The 9,434-nt window shown below is 40.3% G+C and overlaps 1 pseudogene; it reads left to right on the top strand.

Moving 5' to 3' along the window:
- Positions 278 to 9,434, top strand: part of LOC109127324 — a 23,445-nt pseudogene continuing 14,288 nt past the window's right edge.

The following is a 9,434-nucleotide window of genomic DNA, read 5'->3' as shown; positions in this document are numbered from 1 at the left end:
GTGTTTATCAAATACTCATGCATCACAATTTGTGTTTGTGGTGCTGGTAAAGGCAAAGTGTGATCGTGGAATTAAGGCAATGAAGAGGAGGATGTTCTAGGGACTCGATTGGATGTTGTCTGGCATTGTTAGGTTGCTAGAGTTGGGTCTTTAGATAGCAACTTTTTAGAGCTTGTCAAATGAGATTAATTTATTATATAAGATATAAAAGATTTTAGGTCTTCTTTCTAGATGAGAAAAGCAGAGAAACCCTAAAACCTTGCAGTAACAGAACACAATGACGACGACTCTTCCAACATCGTTTTCTTCATTACCGGAGGACATCGTCCTCAACTGTTTGGCTCGTGTCTTTAAATTCCACCATCCAACTCTATCCTTAGTCTCCAAGTATTTCCGATTTCTCATAGCTTCCCCTGATGTTGAGGCCACACGTTCCCGCAACGGAATAAAAGAAGAGTACCTCTGCGTCTGCTTTAGCGTGCAAGCTAATGATCCTCACTGGTTCACACTTGTACCCTTTCCGACACAACAGAAATTGAAACCAATCCCTTCGTATTATAAACATCCCGGTTCTTGCACCGTTCTTTCAATCGGTTGAGAGATTTACATAATCGGTGGCCTCGTCAAATATGGAAAGAAAGGCAATAGAGTGTTGGTTCTTGATTGTGAATCTCATCAATGGCGTAGACTACCAAATATGCATCTATGTAGAAAATCTCCAGCCGCTGATGTCATTGACGGTAAGATTTACGTGATTGGAGGCTCTAACTCTGATACTTGATTTTTTTGTGTTTATCCTAGCAGGTTCAATTAACCTTATGCAGTTGTAATACTTAAGGTATCAATCCAGTTGAGAATCTTTGCTATCACTCAAGATGCAATCAAAGAATCACAAGTCAAGCCAATTCAAAGAGAGTGTTTGTCTAACAGTCCTAGAATGATCAGAATGCAAAACGGAAATGTGTTCTAAGACTAGAAACGAAAATGCATGACAAGAAGCGTAAATGAATAAAAACATAAACGAGTCTAAGCATGAACTAAAAGGCAAGAAACGAAACAGTCTCAGGAATGTAATAAAAATCAGAAAGAAAGAGGTCCTAAGGATGGGAGTAATTGATGTCGGTGAAGTCTCCTAGTCTACAGAGTGTTTAACATGCCACAAGCAATCTACCCTAAACAATGAACATCACCACTTAGCTAATCCAATCTCTTGACAAAAGCTACTCAGACTCAACCACTTCCATACCCAGCTCTCGCTAGAGAAACATGGTTGAGCAGGCATGACAAACAAGTTCGTTCATGTCAACAAACATCCTAGACAACTAATCTCTTAGGCTAGGAACGTAAGTCTCTGGCACTAGTTGGTCAGACATTTCATCAAACACCTTTTGGGTGTGGAAATGTCTCGAACCTAGTTCCAATTGATCAGAGAGAAACTAGCATTTCTAACACTAGTCCAGAAGGGAATCATAAAAATCAAAGCTTAAACACTCTACATCCTAAGATCCTCCACCTAATCTATCCCATCCTCAAGGACTACTACACTACTCGGATCCAAAAATCATTATCAAGGATGCAAACACAGAAAACATTGAAACAAACATTATTAGGTAGATAAAAATAAGATGAACAACTTTGTAGAAGGAATAGTGTACAAAAACTGAATAAACTCGGAGATGTCAGATTACAAGTCTCAGAATTTTTTTTGGTGGCTAGGTCAGACCTTAAGGAAAAGAAAACAATACAAGATAAAAGATAAGATGTCTCAGCAAGGACTTAACAAAATGTATATATAGTGGTCCAACATGGAAAGCCCTAAAACTTAAAACGACAAGGTAAAACGTCGGTTCGGTACTCTCTTGAAGCGTGTGAAACCAAATGTCTTTCTTCCTGACATGTGCGATCGAGTCTGTGCGCATCGAATGGAATGCAATGTCATTGAGGTTCGACCTGGGTGGCTCGAGTGAAGTGGGGCGTGACTCGAATGAGTGTGAGTGAGGATGTCTCGATTGACGGTGAGTGAGAATGGCTCGATCGACGACTCGAAGGAGAATGGCTGGATCGACGGTGAGTGGGAGTGGCTTGATCGACGGCTCGAAGGAGAGTGGCTTGATCGACGGTGAGTAGGAGTGGCTCGATCGACGGATCGAAGGAGGTGCTCGGAGGTTGGCTCGATCAACAGTTCGAGTAACGTGTTCCCGACGACTCCTGGATACCTGAAATACTCCGAAATGCACAATGTATGCAAGGATAATGCAAGAACTACCTAGACATGCAAAGTGTATAGAAAAGACTAGAAAATGATGCAAAACAATCAGTTATCCTAGCTAAATGCATGATAAATATATGCTAAGGAGAGACAAAATATAGACATATCAACTCCCCTAAACTTATTCTTTGCTTGCCCTCAAGCAAACAATAAAGAGCAGAGTATGGAAGAGAGGTGTGAAAATGGGGTCTCAGAACCTAAAACATGCTAAATAAAATAGCTAGAATCAAGGTCATTGTTTTTAGTTCTATGATGCATGGTGAAGGAACTTTATTTCTTTAGTCTACGCAGGCAATCCTATCAATTATCTCCCTTAACATTCATTAACAAAGAACCGTGAATCAAGCTAAACAATGTCATTGAACTCATTTGGCTAGGGTAAAAGGTTAGAGACATAGAGGGTCTCCTCCTCAAGTGGTTTTATCAATACAGAACAAGGTTCTCTCACGAAAAGGAGTTGAGCTTAAGAGAAGGCTAAAGGTTGAAACCAACTGATACATACAATAGCAGCACCCTGTCTACCCAAGGAACATTCCAAACCGAAGTTGGTCCTATCTCTACCCTTCATCAGAAACTTCATCTCAAACCCATTCTTTCATTCTTTAGACTTGGTCTTAGGAGGAGTTCACTTCTTATCATTCTAGCGGATTGAGAAATCTTTATTATCAGTAAGGTTCTTTTTCTTTTCTTCTAAGGACTCTAGACATCTTAAACATTTTACTTTCTTTTCTTTGTCTAATCTTTTCATTTATGCCCAGAACCAACAACTCATTATTTGCTCAACCCAAATCATTTACTAGACTTGTAAAATTTGAAAACACATCCCCCTCCTAAAGACTTTCTACCCTTTACTTTTTTTTTTTTCTTTTTTTTTCTGCACAAATCCATACCCAATGTCCAAAATCGAGTTCTCACCTAGTCCTACTAGTCCGAATAACGCGAATTAGAACTACACAGGATTCTATTCTTGTCGGTTAGAACCTAAAACTTTCTAACAAGCTCAACTCAGAAAAGGCCTGACACTCAAGAATACAATTGGCTTGAAAGAAGGCTTAGTTAAAGGTGCGGGGAACTGTTCCAAAGATGGGAATCAGCTACTTGGATTAACAAGGGTGGTAAAAAAGGAGAGAGATAATCCAAGTATGTATGTGGTATCCATGAGTTCAACTTCAATGCATAACAGGATAATTGCAAGTCAGGATTAGGTTCAGGTAGATAGGAAGTGATATCAATTCAAAACATGCTTCAATCTTACATTTTCAAGTTTAATTAACAAGCATCAAAGAACTAATAACAAGGGCCTTGATTCTATCTTATTGAATTCAGCATGCTACCAAGGTTACAATCATCATCAACCCCTATGCTAAATGCAACAACCCTATATGAATGACACTAGACTCAATCCCAATGTGCAAGTTTAAACTACATGAACACTCTGTTTTGTGGAGATTTTTTTTTCGAAAAATTTTCAAAATTTTTTGGTTTTTCTATGTAAATAGATGAATTCAGACTCAAACATGATATAATGCAAAAATTTAAAATAAGAATCACAAAAAACAACATCAGATACATCATCTCAAACCCTCCCCCAAACTTAAATTACACAGTCCCTTGTGTAAGAAAAATTTGCATGAGGATTTAGGAATCACAACATAGACAATGCATAACTGAAATGATATATACAAAAGGAGGGTAGGAGTACCTCAGTAGTAGAAGAAGGAGTCGGTGCTCGCCCAAGGTGGAGCGTGATACTGACTTTGTCCTTCACCTTGTTCCGGATCCGCGGGAGTGACCTCAGCTGGTTGGTCGACTTGTTGCTCAACCGCTTGCGTGTTCTGATACATTACAGCTGCTCGTCACACTGCATGTCATCGACTCTTGACTCACCATGGTCCGACACTGATGTTCATATATTTTACCTTGTTTTCCCTTAGTATTTTCACCTCTTTTGCATCATTTGCTATCTAGTTTCACCATATTTGCATAGCTTTTAGGACTGTTCATGCATTAGAGTATAGTTGCATTGCATTTGTATATTTTCTTGCATAAACAGGTGATTTTGGAGCCTAAGGAGCATGGAAGCAATGATGAAGAGGAGTGAAGCTATCAAGAGAAGAAAACAAGGGAGTTAGAGGTGAAGAATCAAGGTCTGGAGTTCCACTCGACCGCCCACTCGACCAGACACTCGACCGTGTGCGGAGAAGGACTCGACCGAGTGGAAGGAGCACAAGAAGAGCCAACTCGACCGGTCACTCGACCGAGCACCAGGTCGAGTTGACCGAGCCGCCTAGCTATTTTGTCTTTTAGCATTTTTAGGGCTTCCACTACTTTTTCTATAAAATGGCCTTGTACCCTTCAGCCACGAGAGCCACCTTGGAGAAAATCTAAAAACTTTGTTTTTACCCTTTTGAGAATTTATGCTATTTGTTTTTTACATTTCTTAGATTTTGTTCTACTTTTAAAGGAGAAAACAAGAGATTTCTTCTTACTTGTTTGTTCAATAACTCTCAAAGTATAAAGAATTCAAGTTTGATTCCTTCTTCAATATTGTAGATCCCTGCTTTATCTTTCTAATGATGCAAGTTTTGTTATTTTCTGGGTTTATGACTTTGTTCATCATGTTTAGAATTTGTGAGTAGTTGCTTAGGATCTTGAGGATGGGTTAGGCTGGATTGTGGTTAAGGTTTGTTTAGCTAGGTCAAGCTTGATTGTTATAGATCTCTTCTAGGCTAGATGTACTCTATACTGATCCTATAACTGAGAGGGTAGGATTTGATTTTAAGCTTCTTAGCATCACACCAATGTCTAGGTTGCAAGATAAGGCTAGATCTAGAGATTATCATTAGGCATGCTAAGAGATTAGATGTCTTGTTTGATTTTTGACATAAATGATCTGTTGCTTAATGCTTGCTTGTATAAGTTCTTTGCTTTGTGAGAACAAGTCTAGAAATATATGAGCTTGATTGTTTTTGCCATGAGAGTGGATTAACATGTTCTAGGAGATCATTGTCTAGAGATTAGCTCAAGTTGATTGAGATTTGTTGACCAAGTTAGATGACCTTAATCATTAGTCCAGCCCATGAATCCCTCCTCAAGACCTTCCTTGTCTATTGATTTCTTAGTCTAAATCATGTTGTTTGGTCGTTGTTTGATTTACTTTTGTCTTGCTCTGTTTTGTTTGCATTGCTCTGTTTCTCGCATTTGTCTGACTCGACCCTGTACTCGATCGCACACTCGATCGAGTGCTTGCTCGAGCTCATCCCCAGAATTCTTGTTTATGCTTTGTGTTTGTCCTGTTTCAATTCCTATTTCATTTTAGTTGCTTTTCTGTTACATTCATTTAGTTTCCTGTTCATTACTTGCCTTGCATTAGTTTATTACTTACATTACTATAGTTTCTATTTCTGTTTCATTGCATTGTTGTTTAGATCATCATGTTCTCTTTACTTTTAGCATCTAGTTTTATAAGCTTTTACATTCTGCATTTTACATTCATCATTAGGTTGTTAGTGACAAACTTCCTACATATTTGGCTTGACTTAGACAAATATTCATAACCTGATTGCTTGCATAACACTCATTTAGGATTGGTATCTCTTATACTACAACAACATAAGGGAAATTGAAATTCCTTGCATTCCACCTGTTCATCATCACATCATATCATCTCATTCATCATCACCCACCATAAAACCACAAGTTTCAGACACCAACACAACAACCTTCGTAGGCTGATAATCACCTTGATGTTCGATCTGCTGCTCAACCCCGTGCATACCCTGATGATCACCTTGAGCTTCAACTAGCTGCTCAACCTCAACATCATGCTCATCTCGAGCTGCAGAACGACGCACAGATCGGCGACTAGAAGAGGCTCTGGAACCACGTGAACCTCGTCCCCGTCTCTCCCTAGATTCATGTGACGAGTGGCGTGAAGGGATGGGTGTAGGCTGATGCTCCCGAGGCACATATGAAGATTGACGTGCTGGAGAGGGAATCAGAGATGGCGTTCGCTCTAGGGTCGCGAAAGGACGTCCTGGCATTGGTCTGGTGTCCTCTAGGATAGACCTAGGGATGGCGGTTGTGGAAGTCGAGCAGCTTTACTTACGCATGAAGTTCTTGAGAGTCTTTGTGAAGCTGCTGAACACCTTGTCTCTGGCTTTCCCCCATCGCTGAAGCTGGTTGAGGCGTTGATGAGCTGCTCTGACCCCCTTAGCCATTCTTGGGTCTGAGTACTCTTCGAAGTAGAACTGCTCTGGGCGGTACTCCTTGGTGTCTTCCTCTATTGGCTCGGCTTCTGCTTCCGCAACATGTACATGTTCCTCCTCAGCTTCAGAATTGTATAGGGTATCAGCGGGAGGAATGAACTCGATATGGTCACCCTCTAAGATTGTAGTCAACTCGACGCAAGGGAGATGATACGCCCAAAATTCGAGGATCACTCAGCCGGACTAAAAAGGATAGAAACTCGCCAAGGTGCAAGGTGCAACAAGGGAGATTTGATGGATTGAGGGGTCGCACAACAGTTGCGGAAGGCTGCTGATATTCCCAACTCCAATCACTGCTAGATATGACACACTAGTCCAACAAAAGGAGGTTGTTGATTGGATATTACACACCAAGAAACAAATGAATGTTCTAGACAAAGAACAAAGAGATGAACTCATAAAATATAAAGGAAAATTGATTGATGATTCTCAAATGAGATTACATGAGTTTATATAGAGATAGAAAACTTGGTCACAAAGCCAAGTATTATTCTTGAAACTAAAACAAAATAAAGATAGATAGTTTAATGAAGATTCAACTCTTGAACTTTGTCTTCCCAAGGTGAATTGAACTCAATTTTCGTCACTCCTCTTTGACCACAAAACAAAGTGATTATTTTGAGCTTTCTTGGACTTGAATTAGTCTCAATNGGCATTGGTCTGGTGTCCTCTAGGATAGACCTAGGGATGGCGGTTGTGGAAGTCGAGCAGCTTTACTTACGCATGAAGTTCTTGAGAGTCTTTGTGAAGCTGCTGAACACCTTGTCTCTGGCTTTCCCCCATCGCTGAAGCTGGTTGAGGCGTTGATGAGCTGCTCTGACCCCCTTAGCCATTCTTGGGTCTGAGTACTCTTCGAAGTAGAACTGCTCTGGGCGGTACTCCTTGGTGTCTTCCTCTATTGGCTCGGCTTCTGCTTCCGCAACATGTACATGTTCCTCCTCAGCTTCAGAATTGTATAGGGTATCAGCGGGAGGAATGAACTCGATATGGTCACCCTCTAAGATTGTAGTCAACTCGACGCAAGGGAGATGATACGCCCAAAATTCGAGGATCACTCAGCCGGACTAAAAAGGATAGAAACTCGCCAAGGTGCAAGGTGCAACAAGGGAGATTTGATGGATTGAGGGGTCGCACAACAGTTGCGGAAGGCTGCTGATATTCCCAACTCCAATCACTGCTAGATATGACACACTAGTCCAACAAAAGGAGGTTGTTGATTGGATATTACACACCAAGAAACAAATGAATGTTCTAGACAAAGAACAAAGAGATGAACTCATAAAATATAAAGGAAAATTGATTGATGATTCTCAAATGAGATTACATGAGTTTATATAGAGATAGAAAACTTGGTCACAAAGCCAAGTATTATTCTTGAAACTAAAACAAAATAAAGATAGATAGTTTAATGAAGATTCAACTCTTGAACTTTGTCTTCCCAAGGTGAATTGAACTCAATTTTCGTCACTCCTCTTTGACCACAAAACAAAGTGATTATTTTGAGCTTTCTTGGACTTGAATTAGTCTCAATGTGGGCTGAACTTGATAGGTATCATCCCCAATAGTTCTTCCCATGCTCTCTTTGGCCATAAGCTCTTGAATAAGCCCATTTAGTGCATTTCTTAGCCTCTTAGCTTTTGATCTAGTCATTGGTCCTTCAGGTACAAGCAATGATTCCTCCGCTACAAGCTCCTCGGGTTCAAGCTCAGCTACAAGTTCCTCGGGTTCAAGCTCAGCTAAAAGCTCCTCCTCCCTAGCTCCATCCATGATCACATCATCCTCCTCCTCTTGAAAAGGATTTGACCGCAAATCTGGATCATCTGCCACAAATGGAGCCAAATCAGCAACATTAAAAATTGAACTCCCTTTGTACTTACTTTGCAAGTCGAGTTTGTAAGCATTGTCACTGATTTTTGTCAAGACTTTTAATGGACCATCGACCCGTGGCATTAAATTAGACTCTCTTTCTGCTGGGAAACGTTCCTTTCTCAAGTGTATCCACACTAGATCTCCCTCTTTAAGCACCAATTGACGTCTTCCTTTGTTTGCTTGCTTCTCATATTGCTTTGTCTTTGCTCTAATATTGAGTCGGGATTTCTCATGAATCTGCTTAACAAGTTCAGCTTTCTTTTTCCCATCCATACTAACTCTTTCACTCAAAAGCAAAGGGATTAGATCCAAAGGCGTTAGAGGATTGAAACCATAGACAATTTGGAAAGGAGAATACTTAGTAGCAGAATGAACTGAATGGTTATATGCAAACTCAACATGAGGCAAACATTCTCCCCAAGATTTGATGTTCTATTTAATGATAGCACGCAAAAGAGTAGACAAAGTTCTATTCACTACCTCGGTTTGTCCGTCAGTTTGAGGATGGCAAGTAGTTGAAAACAACAGCTTAGTTCCTAACTTAGACCACAAAGTTTTCCAGAAATAGCTTAAGAACTTAGTATCTCTATCAGAAACAATAGTTCTAGGCATGCCATGCAATCGCACAATTTCTCTAAAGAACAATTCAGCAACGTTTGTAGCATCATCAGTTTTGTGACATGGGATGAAGTGTGCCATCTTAGAAAACCTATCAACAACCACAAAGACAGAATCTCTACCTTTCTTGGTTCTAGGTAATCCTAACACAAAGTCCATTGACAGATCAGTCCAAGGTTCAGTAGGAATGGGTAAAGGAGTATACAAACCGTGGGGTTGAAGTTTAGACTTAGCTTGCTTACAAGTGACACACCTCCCACACATTCTTTCCACATTTCTCATTAAGCTCGGCCAGTAGAAATGCTCATGAACCACTTTGTGGGTCTTCTTTACTCCAAAATGTCCCATCAGTCCACCTTCATGTGATTCCCTGACAAATAACTCCCTCAAAGAACATTGGGGCACACAAA

This window comes from Camelina sativa, chromosome 1, assembly GCF_000633955.1.
Source record: "Camelina sativa cultivar DH55 chromosome 1, Cs, whole genome shotgun sequence".
Classification (NCBI taxonomy): domain Eukaryota; kingdom Viridiplantae; phylum Streptophyta; class Magnoliopsida; order Brassicales; family Brassicaceae; genus Camelina; species Camelina sativa.
The sequence above is the reverse complement of the archived record's forward strand: the minus strand, read 5'-3'. Positions and strand labels throughout refer to the sequence as shown.